The sequence below is a fragment of the Vulpes lagopus genome, chromosome 5 (genome assembly GCF_018345385.1).
Source record: "Vulpes lagopus strain Blue_001 chromosome 5, ASM1834538v1, whole genome shotgun sequence".
NCBI classification, from domain to species: domain Eukaryota; kingdom Metazoa; phylum Chordata; class Mammalia; order Carnivora; family Canidae; genus Vulpes; species Vulpes lagopus.
The window spans coordinates 126,598,510-126,611,751 of record NC_054828.1 but is presented as its reverse complement, the minus strand read 5'-3'; the positions used below and the strand labels follow the sequence as shown (position 1 = coordinate 126,611,751).

The 13,242-nt window shown below is 54.6% G+C and overlaps 1 long non-coding RNA gene across 1 annotated transcript in view; it reads left to right on the top strand.

Moving 5' to 3' along the window:
* Positions 1-5,612, top strand: part of LOC121491375 — a 28,160-nt gene extending 22,548 nt beyond the window's left edge. Inside the window, exon 4 of the long non-coding RNA XR_005987948.1 lies at positions 5,499-5,612. This is a non-coding gene — a long non-coding RNA (uncharacterized LOC121491375). The remainder of the gene's footprint in view (positions 1-5,498) is intronic.
* Positions 5,613-13,242: the final 7,630 nt, after the last annotated feature.

Sequence of the window (13,242 nt, the reverse complement as noted above, 5' to 3'; positions counted from 1 at the left end):
TGGGGTCGGCATAGGCCCCAGGCCGGGGGTTGGCACAGGCCCCAGGCGGGGGGTTGGCACAGACTGGGCCGAGGGTCAGCACAGACCCCAGGCAGCGAGTCGGCAGTAGGGCTCTACCTGCCACTGACCGCCAACTCCTGCAGCTCTCTTGGAGCTGACCCAGCTTCCTCAAGGGTGACCCTGGTCCCATCTGCCCCCAGGGCCGCTGGAGGGATTGAATGAGACAATACACACTAGAGCTTTGGAGAGAGACAAAAAATAAAGACCCGCTATTGATCTTCATGCAATAATAGGGAAGAGGCACCAAAGGGAGAGAGGACCGCTGGCATGGGTGACTGAGTGGAGGAGCCGGGCTGTGTCAGCTTGTCTGTGTTTCCCCGCAGCTGTCAGGCCTCCTGTGTCCAGCTCCCAGTCCAGCCCGTGGCCTCTCTTGCCCCCTGGCGTTCCTGCAGTTGCTCAGAAGAGCGGCCTGTCGGGGAAATGCACTGGGGTAAGCAGGATGTGAGGCGCCGGCCGGCCCCAAGGCTACCCGTGTCCTGTGAACTGGGCAGGGCCTGAGGGCATGACTCAGGAGCCATGGAGGAGCTGTCCTGGTCGTGGGGTCAGGACCTCTAGGTGATGTCCCAGCTCCCTGCTCCACGCAGTCCTTGCCTGGGGCTCACTGCAGGGCCACCAGGCCGCAGAGACCGGAACAGTCACGGCCACTTCCCCAGAGCCAACATCACTCAAGTAGGTTTTTCTCATTAAAAATTATTGAGTGTTGCTGTGTTGTCAGGCACTGTCTGGACACAGGGTCTTAGTGGCAAAGGAAGCAGAGATCCTGGCCTTGTGGGGTCAGGGGAGGGAGAGCACAGGAAGCTGAGAGCGCTAACCTAACCCGGCTGGAATCTGGAAGGATCTAGGAGAAGGCTCGGCTCCAGCGATGTCTAATATCTTGGGAAGAGATCCTGGTGGGGGACACTGGGATCCAGCAGCCTCCATCAGCCACGATCAAAAATAAGAGGCAGCACAGCTCCTTTTGGGGATTAAAATGTGCTGTTGCATGAATATACTGGGGGTGGGGGTCATGGTCCCCAGGAGACCCTGGACAAGTTACAGCGTCTCAGCTCTAAATGGGGGTGCTGATCCCTCCCTCACGCCGTTCTGGAGAGGGCCCGCTCTGCACTGACACGCATGCCTCTGGGTCAGCACCACCTTCCTGTCACTTCTGCTGGCGGAACCAGGGCAGGCGGGTGACAGCAGAGCGGAACGAGGCTCTCCCTTCTCTACTTGTCAGTGATTTATGGGCATCCAGCTCAACTCAGAGCTCAGGGAAGACACAGTGAGTGCCCTTTTGTTTTTAGTTCAATTTTGTGAGCAGAATGCTCCTGGGACCGATAGATTTTTTCCCCCAGTAATGAAATTGTAAAAAAGAATTGAGTTATGCCTCTCCAGCTTTAAAGGACAATCGGTGCCCTTTCCCCAACCCTCCCTGTGATGCCAGCAGACGCTCGGTTCCTCCGCTTCCCTCAGGTCCCTTGTCCCTCTTTCTCCTGACCTGTGGGCACAGCCTCCAACCATGATCCTTCAAAGGTGGGGCGGGAGGGATGTGGGCTGTTGCCTTCTTTTCTGCACTCAGGAATGGAGACATACTTCATGAAATAAGCTGTGCAGGACCTCATTCCAACACTAAGAATCTCCACATGGTGACAGTGGAACCAAGCATCGGGCCTGGGGCGTGGCCAGGGTGGCTGCCCATTCAACCACCTGGATCTTAGGAGGGCCCCTGGGTGGGAGGTGCTCAGGAAATGCCTGTTGGCCAGAGATCCCCTTCTGCTTTCTCCCCCACTCCTCCTCTGCTCCCCAGCAGCACTCTGGCTGCCTGCATTCAGCTCTGTTCAGTCTGGAGGCTTGGTTGCCTCATTTGCAAAAGAGGACAGTGGTAGCAACAGCCCCTCCGCCTCCAGGGACTTGGCGGTGTGGGTCTGGGGCCACACTCTGGAAGACCTGGCTGTGGTCCTCTTTCTTTCTCTCTTTTTATTTTAATAAAAAATTTATTTATTTATTCATGAGAGACACAGAGAGAGGCAGAGACACAGGCAGAGGGAGAAGCAGGCTCCCTGCGGGGAGCCCAATGCAGGACTATCCCAGGACCCCAGGATAAAGCCCTGAGCCACCCAGTGCCTCTCTTTCTCTTCTCTCTTCCCTGCTCCTTTTAACTCCTTCTTTTCTTTTTTCCCTCTTCCTAAGGTCCCTTTTCTCCTCCACCACATCCCTGATGCGCATGGTAGTGGCTAATGCTGCCGAGAACCCCACACTTGGGGTCCTTGGGGTCTGCAGGCCTCCCGGGAGCAGGCTGGGCACTGTGCTCCCCCACCCCCCGGGCCCTGGTGTGATGCAAGAGGGGCCCTGGCTGCCACTCTCCACTCTGAAGCCCCCACTGGCCCCCTCCCCCAACAAGCCCCCCCTCCCCCCTGCCGGAGCAACTCTTCCCACAGCCCTGAGTCCTCTGAGCACCTCCCCAGGATCCACTGTCCTGCTGCAGATAGACACAGAGAGCCAGGAGAGGAGTGATGGGGGGGTCCCTCCAGGTGCCCCACGTTCTGTTCGTTTATCTAGGCATCTAGGCATCTAGGCATCTAGGCATGCATGTTTTTTCTGTTTAAAAAGTATATTGAGGTGTGACGCGCGGCAGAGTGCGCAGGTCTGAAGTGTGTGGTTTGTCACACGTACAGACACCTGTTATATTCCCACCCTGATCAGGATGCAGAACATTCGGTGCCTGGAGGCCCGTGTGGCCCCCTTCGAAGGCAATCCCTCCATTCCTTCCGGTAACTGCTATTTTGACCCGTCGCTATGGAATAGTTTTCCCTGTTCTTGAACTTCGTATAAATGAGCCATGCAGTCTGTCATTGTGTCTGGCCTCTTTGCTCATCATCCTATCGGTGAGACTCATCAATGTGTGGCACTAGATTGTGCTTTTTAACTGCCCCATTAAGGATTCCATGGGATGAAAATAACACAATCTGTTGTTCTGCTATCGATGAGCACCTGGGTTGTGTCTGACTGTTGGCTATTATGAATAAAGCTGCAATTATCCTTGTACACATCTTCTGGTGGCCACAGGCCCACATTTCTCCCAGGGATATATTTAGAAGCGGGATTGCGGGGCCATGGGGTGGGGTGGGCCATGGTTTCACTGTAGTAGATGGGTGTACATTCTGAGGTCTCAAAGTCCTACTGATCGTAATACACGTTGGGTTTTGTGGTTTGCCTTCCGCACTGAGCATTATATCAGAACCTTTTTTTAAAGTCGTGTCTTTTATTTCTAGATAATTATAGACCCACATGCAGGTGCAAGAAATAAGCCAGAGAGAGAGCCAGTGTACCTTTTACCAGGTTTTCTCCTAACATCTTGGCAAATAGTAGTATAATAAGACCATCGGTACATGGACACCCATACGATACCATCTCACTCAGATTCCCCCAGCTTTATTTGTACTCATCTGCGTGTGTCTGGGCACTCCGATCACCTGTGCAAGTGTGTGATCCACCAGCACAGCAGATACTGGGTCCCGCTGGCTGTTCTCTGTGACCGCACGCCCCTTCCAGCTCCTGTCTTCCATCTTTAAACTATTGTTGTGGCAAAAGTGTTATGTAAATGGACTCAAATAGTAAGGAAACTTTCAGGATTGGCTCTTTGAACTCGGCACAGTTCTTGATGAGCCCAGGTTGTTGGGTGGATCAATGGTTTGCTTCTTTGCTGCTGACAGGCGTTCCTTGGCATGGACCACCGCTGTACTTAACTTACCGCGCACCCTTTTGAGGACGTTTGGTCACTTCCAGGTGTTGCCCGTTGTAAGTACCGCTGCTGTGAACACTGGCGTACAGATTTTTGTGTGATCATAAATTCACACCAGAGAGTATCTGCTGGGTCCCATGGCAATTGCCTCGTGACTATTTTTAGAGAAGCCCAAGTTCGTAGGTTATGGTATTGGGAACATATTCCAGAAAGGTCCATACTCTTTCTGTGACCTTGAAGTCTTCATTATGGCCTCTGAGGAGGATTACAACCTCCCTCTGTCTAACCAGGTCTAGAGACATTTCCTCAGGGGAGGAAGGAGGCTCACCCCGATTAGCCCCCTCTCTGATTGGGTCCCCACTGAAACCGTCCTGTGGGGTAGCAGAGCCCGCAGGCTTGGGCAGAGGATACGCTGGGTCAAATCCCCTTCTCCCCAGAGGCAGGACCCCATAAGTTTACAGGCTAAGGCTTCCAGCCCCAGATACAAGTTCTCTTTACCTGGGAAAACATAAGGTGTTTATCACCTGTTGGATAGACTGGCCTTTGGGAAAGTGCACAGAGCCCCACAGGACTCCTTTCTTCTGGGACAAGGTGACCTGGACTGTTGAAAACTTGCTCCTTGGCTTCCAGCTGAAAATAACATCTCAGCTAGCCCGGAGAGATGATGGCAATTAAATCATTCTGTTAACTACAGAGGGGCAGGCTGGGCAAGGCCATGGTGCCCTGAACATCCCGGACAGAGATCGTTAACCAAATGGTTGAGGAAACATTCCGCGTTATCCCTTATTCACCCCTGCTGCATAATGCAGGAGCCCGAGCGGGAGCCCCGGCCAGGCCCCGGTGTTTCTCCACTTGGGCCTCAAATGTCAGCCCGCTGCTGGGCGCCAGCCTAGAAGGGAGTCACCCCCTCTCCCCTCAAGCCACGTTTTACGGGGAAGGGATGGGCCTCAGGGCTCCAGGCTCACCAGCCTCCCAGCCTGGGTTGTCTTGCTCTTCCCAGGAGTTCCTATCCTCAGCTTAGCCTGGAAGTCGCTCCTCCCTGATTCCTCCCAGGAGGGAATTGGTCCTCCCTCCCTGGCCCTCCCCTCCCCCAGTCCTCCCTCCCCCTGACTCTCTCCCTGACCTCCTCCTCCAGCCCTCCCTCCCCAAGTCCTCCCTCCCCCAGCCCTCCCTCCCCTAGTCCTCCCTCCCCCAATCCTCCCTCCCCTAGTCCTCCCTCCCCCTGACTCTCTCCCTGACCTCCTCCTCCAGCCCTCCCTCCCCTAGTCCTCCCTCCCCCAGTCCTCCCCACCCCGGGCCCTGCAGCCCTCTGGGGCTCTGAAGGAACATTTACAACCATCACCACCGTGACAATAGCCACTACCTGCTGGACACTTAGCACACGTAGGGCGGACATTGTATTTCCTGATTTTGAGAAGGAGAAGCCGACTGGAGAGGTAGCTTCAGTCCCCCCAGGACGCACCCCCGGTGAGAGGCCCAGCTGTCGGATCTTTCCTTCTGTCCTTTTTCCAGAAGTTTCACGGTTTGCTCCGTCTTCGCCAGGAACCAACGTCCCGTTCTGTGGCTCCTGTTTGTTTCTTCGCGCATCCATTCGCCTTCCTATTTTTGCTCCTTCCTTCTCCTTTCTTCGGATGCAGCTTGCTGTTTCTTTTGTAACTTCTCCAGATGGATCGGACTCTGTTGCTTTTTTTAATTGTAATTTTTTGTATTCGAGTAGAGCGGACCACGACGTCGTGTTGCTTCAGGCGTGTGCGACACAGCGATTGGAAAATGGCATCCGTCTTTCGGTGGCCGGGCCACCCTCCGTCCCCGCGGGCGTGTGGCCTCCCGGTCCCTCCTCTCTGCACGGAGGCCGCCGATTTCCCGGGGAGCAGCGCCGAACTTGCACCCCACGCGGTGTGCTCTGCAGGACGGTGTCACTCCTCGCAAGCTGCTCCCTATCGTCCAGTGTGACCTCAAGCTGGAGTTGCATTCGCACTTGCTGGGTGATGGTGCTGGCTTTTTTATGACTGGGGGAGGGGACACCAAACAACCCATTTCACATCTGTCCCTCCCTCGGGCTCATGATTTGGGTCTTCCCCAGCCCCAGCAGGGCAGCTCCTGGGCGCCTGGCCCACCCCTGTAGGCTTGGCCAAGTGAGAGGCCACCCTGAGGTCCCAACCACAGCGGGGTGAGGGCCGTGGTACGCATACAGCCTCCCTAAGGTGGATGCTTTAGCCATTATAAGGTGTTGCTAACTGGAGAAGCTCGAGCAGCCCACCACCCAGGCCTTCCCGTTTTCCAGAGAAGAGGAAGGGGTGATGAGGAACAAGTGGAGGGGAGCGTCTGAATGACCTGGTCCTTACCTCACGAGGCAGGGCTGCACTTCACATAACCCCCTCAAACGCAGGCTCTTTCCTTTGTTTTGTTTTGTTTTGTTTTGTTTTTTTCTCCTTGAAATGATTTATTATTTTTTTTATTGGAGTTCAATTTGCCAACATATAGCATATCACCCAGTGCTCATCCCATCAAGTGCCCCCCTCAGTGCCCATCACCCAGTCACCCCATCCCCCTGCCCACTTCCCTTTCCACTACCCCTTGCTCGATTCCCAGAGTTAGGAGTCTCTCATGTTCTGTCACCATGATATTTTCACTCATTTTCTCTCCTTTCCTCTTTATTCCCTTTCACTATTTTTTATATTCCCCAAATGAATGAGACCATATAATGTTTGTCCTTCTCTGATTGACTTATTTCACTCACCATAATACCCTCCAGTTCCATCCACATTGAAGCAAATGATGGGTATTTGTCGTTTCTAATGGCTGAGGAATATTCCATTGTACACATAGACCACAGCTTCTTTATCCATCATCTTTTGATGGACACCGAGGCTCCTTCCACAGTTTGGCTATTGTGGCCATTGCTGCTATAAACATCGGGGTGCAGGTGTCCCAGTGTTTCATTGCATCTGAATCTTTGGGGCAAATCCCCAGCAGTGCAATTGCTGGGTTGTAGGGCAGCTCTATCTTTAACTCTTTGAGGAACCTCCACGCAGTTTTCCAGAGTGGCTGCACCAGTTCACATTCCCACCAACAGTGCAAGAGGGTTCCCCTTTCTCCACATCCTCTCCAACATTTGTTGTTTCCTGTCTTGTTAATTTTCCCCATTCTCACTGGTGTGAGGTGGGATCTCATTGTGGTTTTGATTTGTATTTCTCTGATGGCAAGTGATGCGGAGCATTTTCTCATGTGCTTATTGGCCATGTCTATGTCTTCCTCTGTGAGATTTCTGTTCATGTCTTTTGCCCATTTCATGATTGGATTGTTTGTTTCTTGGGTGTTGAGTTTAATAAGTTCTTTATAGATCTTGGATACTAGCCCTTTATCTGATATGTCATTTGAAAATATCTTCTCCCATTCTGTAGGTTGTCTTTTAGTTTTGTTGACTGTTTCTTTTGCTACGCAGAAGCTTTTTGTCTTGATGAAGTCCCAATAGTTCATTTTTGCTTTTGTTTCCCTTGCCTTTCTGGATGTATCTTGCAAGAAGTTGCTGTGGCCAAGTTCAAGAAGGGTGTTGCCTGTGTTCTCCTCTAGGATTTTGGTGGATTCTTGTCTCACATTTAGATCTTTCATCCACCTTGAGTTTATCTTTGTGTATGGTGAAAGAGAGTGGTCCAGTTTCATTCTTCTGCATGTGGCTGTCCAATTTTCCCAGCACCATTTATTGAAGAGACTGTCTTTTTTCCAGTGGATACTCTTTCCTGCTTTGCCAAATATTAGTTGACCACAGAGTTGAGGGTCCACTTCTGGATTCTCTATTCTGTTCCATTGATCTCTGTGTCTGTTTTTGTGCCAGTACCACACTGTCTTGATGATCACAGCTTTGTAGTACAACCTGAAATCAAACACAGGCTCTTTTCAAAGCCAGGAGGTTCCCACCACCTTATCACGCTGCAGTGGCGGGACCCTGAGGCTGGCAGGTCCTGGCAGGTGCTGGCGGGACAGATGTGGCCTCAGATCATGGCCTCTGGAAGGCTAGTGGGGCGGAGGCAGCATCCACCGAGGCCGACCCCTGTCCCTCCCTGGTTAAGTCACTTTGCTTGTTCCACCTGCAGAGCATGACTCTGTCTCACTGGCTGATGGACTCACAGAAGCCGAATTCTTCGTGTTGGCTCTGCTGCCCTTTCTGAGTCAAGAGAGGCAAAGCCTGGCGATACCAGGATTGCAGATGCTCTTGCGGTTGGGTCTGTGCACTGATCCGCACAGGCCTGGTGTTTTGGTGTTTTAATAACGGGGCTTGCAGTTCCTAAACAGCCTCTACTCCCCTCATCTCCCCAAACTGGGTAATCACAACAACACTTAAACTTGCTTCCCTTCCAATATTCCTCTTTGCTAAGAATTTATGCCTGGGAGTAGATGACCAGCCTGCTCTGGTTGCCAGGCACCACCCTGGCTTTAGCGCTGAAAGTCCAGTGTTGTGGGAACTGCTCAGGCTGGGCACACTGGGACAGCTGCTCATCTCATCCGGGAGGCTCCCATCTGGGGATGTTCGGCTGTTCCTGTGCTTGGCAGCAGATGGGGGGAAGCAGGGACCCAGACAGGAGGACCAGATTGAAAGGCTTAATCCTGTGGCACCAGCCTGGCTCGGGGGCTGAGGCCTCCAGGCAGCCCCCTCCCCAACTCCCATCTCTCTCTCTCTGGCTTCCTGCAGTGAGCTGGGGGGCTACGCGAGGACACCCGAGCCCTGTCTGTCTCCCAGAACAGACCCCAGCCCAGTCTTGCCATCATCCCTGCAAGAAGCTTGACACTGAGCAGCCTCACATCCTGGGGCTGGGAGAGGCTTAGTCGCCATCTCATCCTCCCACTTCTTTTACAGATGGGAAAACTGAGCCAGGAAAGGACACTTTACCAAATAATAATAATGGCAACTCAGCTTTGCTCCTGTAGCCTTTGTGGGTATCTGGCAAGCACGGTCTCCGGAGGGGAGCCGCGTGTTAGCCCTGTCTCTACCATGAGAACCAGCGTGGAAGTGGCCAGCGTGCCCAGAGTGGGCTAGAAGGCCTCCTGGACAAATGGCCAAATTGTCAAACTTTTAACATGGATAGCAAATTGTGCAGGAGGGGGTGGATTTAGAGGGTTTCTGTGATGTTTTATTTGACTAATAATTATTTTTCCTTTGTACCGGTATTTTAACAAATGTTTTGGAGGAGAGACAGAGGGGAATCAATATGCAGCTGCAAACCTTGGCTGGTGCTGACGTCCAGACGTGAGAGAGAGAGAGAGAGAGAGAGAGAGAGAGGAGCCAAGGGAGTGAGACAGGGGTGCGGAAGGCTGAGGGCGTTCATTCATTCATCTACTCTTCTTACAAAGAAAACCGTATTCAAAAAACTCTTAAGTACAAAATTCTGGAATGTATTGACTACATGCTTTTAAAAAGCTTTTTTGTGTGTGTGATGGGAAATTTCAAACATACACAAATAGAACATAATGAGCCCAACGCACCACATGCTTTTCCACAGTGATCAATGCATAACCAGTCCTGTCTCATCTCTGCCCCCGTGCCTCCTCTCCTCTCCCAAACGTGGGTTGTTAAGGCCGTCCAGGTCGTCTGTAAAGAGGACTGGATTCTCACGTATACTAAATACAGTCTTGAAAATACCCTTGAATATATTTTCATCCGGGGATGAAGAATTCCTGCAAATACACATTTTTCACATCCCTGAGTCTCCCCTTTCCTGCTTTTCAGCCTCCCGTCCCAGTCCTCTGCTGTCCCCCTCACCTGCAGACTCCACCCTGGCCGTTGGTCTCACCTTCTGGGGGCAGGCAGTGCTGAGCTGCCTTCCCCCTCCAACCCCCCTCGCTCAGACTTTCCTCCAGCTGGAGCAGTGGGGAGCTGGCCAGAGCAAGTTCAACGTACCTGGGGTGTTGTTACAGAAGAGTTAGCCTACGCTCAGCAGACATCTTCGAAATCTTTAGAAAGTTCCACCTGTTGTGAGTCACGATAGGGCTGTGGGTCATTAGGATCAATGACTGTGTTGACTGAATTGCCTTTGATGTATTGGCTCAGAGCTGTGTGATCCAGGACGGGTCATTTCACCACCTGCCCCAGAGCATCAGTTTCCTCTTCCGTAAAGTGGGGACATGGGACCATAACCGTGGTTTCCAAGCTGGTTTTGGAAGCAGAGTCCTTTCTTCCCCCCAAGCAGAGCCTCAGTGAACTCCAACAGTCCAAAGTGAGAGCAGGGTTCACAGGCACAGAGCTGCAATCAGGCAGCCTAGACCCTACCCCTTCCCCTCTGTGCCTCAGTTGCTCATCTGCCAAGTGGGTGTGATAGTTGAGAGCTTTCCTGGGATCAGGTGCTCTGTGGGGCTTGGCCTGGGCCTGGCACACCGTCTGTGCTCAGTGAATATGGGCCCTCACTCTGACTTCCTGTGCCCTGTGAGGCAGGATGGGGCCAGGGGACTGGCTGGGCCTTGGCCACTGCTCCTCTCCTTACCGTGGGCCAGCCCCCACCCTCCGCAGGGGCGCAGGGACACCAGCCTTCCGTGCTGTGTGTTCTCAGGCCCCAGGGAGGTTGCACTTTGAACCACCAGGTCAGGCAGGGCCAGGACAAGGACCCCAGCACTCCGGTGCCCGTGACTGTGCTCCAGCCCCTCTCCTGCTCAGAGGCGGAGCTCAGAGGAGGTCAATGCGTGCTGGGTGGCAGGGCCTTTGCCAAGGTCCCCGGACAGCCAGACTGTGGGGGGGGATCTTTCCCCAGCCCCATGGTGCCCCTGAGCCACATTCCCTGAAGGGCCCCGGACCAGGAGCGACCCAGAGGCTCAGATCATCATTCCCCTTGCTTCCACTGCTGCCGAGCACTGCCTCTGCCTTTGCCACCAGAAGGGTCCAGGAGAATGATCAACTCTGAAGTTAATTATAATTATGGACAACTGCAGCCTGGGTTGTCATAGAAACCCATGGCGCACGGCTCTGTCTGTGGGACCCAGTTTTCCGACCTGACAGCTGCGGCAGGGGACACACACTTTCCTTCCTACCTATGCCTTGACAGTTCTCGGGGAGGGGACCATACAACACAGCCGTAGATTCATCCTGGCCGTTTGAAACCCTCAGGTGGTTGGAGAGAAGGAATTTCCTGCACCTGGGTCCGTCTGATGTCTTGTTTTGGGCAGTGGCATCTCGGAGACATGGATGCTCTGAGGCCCGGGGCTGTCCTGTGTGTTCCAGGTCACAGTGAGGGAGGGTCGCCAGGAGAATGGGAAGGGCAGGGGCTGTGGCCCGGGCATATCTGTGGGACCCCATGCAAGTCACTTCACCTCTCTGAGCTGGGATCTGTCTGTAAGATGGGGATGGTAATGCCCATGCCCTCGGCTTGTCCTGAAGACTTGGTGGACTGATGCACGGGCCAGCCACGTCATGGGCTTGACAAATGTCAGCCCCCCATCCTACGTCATTGCTGTCCTGGCTCTGCAGTGACACTCGGGGATGGAGGAAGGGAAGGGGGGCCCTCTGCTCTCTGCCTCTGACTTTGACCATTTGACTCAATACTCCTTCAGTGGTTCTCAAAGTGGGGTTCCCAGAGCAGCAGCATCTCAGCTCCTGGGAACTTGCTAGAAATGAAAATTCTCAAGACCTACCCTAGACCTACTGAGTCAGAAACTCCGGGAGTTGGGGGCCCAGCCATCAGTGTTTTGATGTGTCTTCCAGGGGTCTTCTGGTGGCCCCTCAAGGGTGAGAATCACTGCCCTGACAATCTGTGGATGATCCCCTCCGTGCATCTCTCCCTGAGACCAGCCTCCTCTGGAGCTGCTGCCCCCAGTATGGTCCCCTTCCACCTTGGCTGAGTCTGAGCTCGGTCCAGGATGTCAGCGGCACACAGGGCTGGGCCAGGACCACCCAGCAGTCCTGCTTGGTGTCTCAGCTCAGGCTTCCACCCAGGATATGCGACAGACACTCGTCCCCCAGGTCTGGAGGCTGACTGTCCAAGGTCGGGTGCTGCTGAGACCTCCCTTCCTGGCTTGGGGACACGGCCTTCTCACCGTGTCCTCCGGTGGCCTTCTCTCTTCTTATAAGGACACTCGTCCTGCTGGATCAGGGCACCACCCGTAGGCCTTCCTTTAAACTTAATTCCCTCCTTACAGGCCAATCTGCATGTACAGTCATCCTGGGGCTTTGGGCTCCCACGTGTGACTGGGGGCTGGGTACAAACTCACACCCCACACACCCACAATGGTTGGCCTGCCCAGGCCTCATCAGCTTGTGGCTGCTTCCTGCCTGGGGCACCTGGGGGCAGCTGGGCCCAGGGTGGGGTGGGGAAGGTGCCTTGGGGCTGGTGTTTGCACCCTCCAGCTCCATCCCAAACACGCCACATCCTCAAGGAGTGGGACTGAGAAGCAGGTGGGAAGACGGCAGATGGGCTTCTTGCTCCCAACAGCGGGTCTCCTTGGGGATGCCTCCTGCATCCTCTGCAAACTTCTGTTGGAGGAGTCAGGATTCCAGGGGCCCCAGTCCTGGCCACGTTAGGAGGCTTTGTCTTACTGTGGAAACAGATCATTCTGGATACCTGATATTTGTTGGGTCTTTGCTGTATAGGATATGCTATATGTGTTTCATGTCTCATGGCCATGAGAGTTAATATTCCCGGCCCTCGGGCGGTGGGGGGAATGGTACAGGGGTGGTGTGCTCAGCAGTGTCCTCGCGGAGCAGAGACCACCCTGGGTGCTGCAGTGCCCTGGGACACACGCTCCTCTGCACCCCGCCGGCCTGTCTCCCCGCTGCTGGAGGCCGGAGCTGCTCTCGGGGTGTCTGCGGGGTGGGTGCAGAGCGGGGCAGCGGCCCCACGTTCCAGGGTGGCCAGACGGGAAGGTCAGGCAGAGACACAGCCTGGGAGGGAAGGGGGCTCCAGGTGCCCACCCTGAGGAGCGAGGACTGACTCATCGTCATGAAGCCAGAGCGGACCAGAGCTTGGAAGCTAAAGGCAACGATGTCACACAGGGTGACAGGAGACAATGGTGCACGCTTTGAATTTATTCCTTGTCCCAGGACCTGAGGGTCAGGTCAGCATGGGGGGGACAGGAGGGTGTGCGACCGGCCCCGTCAGGGCAGGAGCCTGCAAGCAGGCCCCTCAGTAGCTGGCGGGAGTCCCCACGCAGACTTGCCATCCACCCCACCCCGGACCCGTTCCTGCTGGGTGGCCCCGGGGCAGGTGCTTCGCCTCTCCGCTTCCCTGTCTCCTTTGTGTCAAGGGAACGGGGCTGCTGACCTCACACGGCGAGGACTGAGCTGCGTGGCACTAAGCTTGGTAACCCTGATGGGCTTCCTGGGGGCAGCACCCTGTCGGATGCATCCCTTGCCCGCAGCCCCAAGCCCCCAGCCGGGCACGAGGTGGGTGCTCAGGACCAGTCTGCTCCCTTTGGAGGGGCTTCGGGAGGGCAGCGTCTCTGAACCCTCAGCCAGAGCCTCAGCAGGGAGCCCTAGGAAG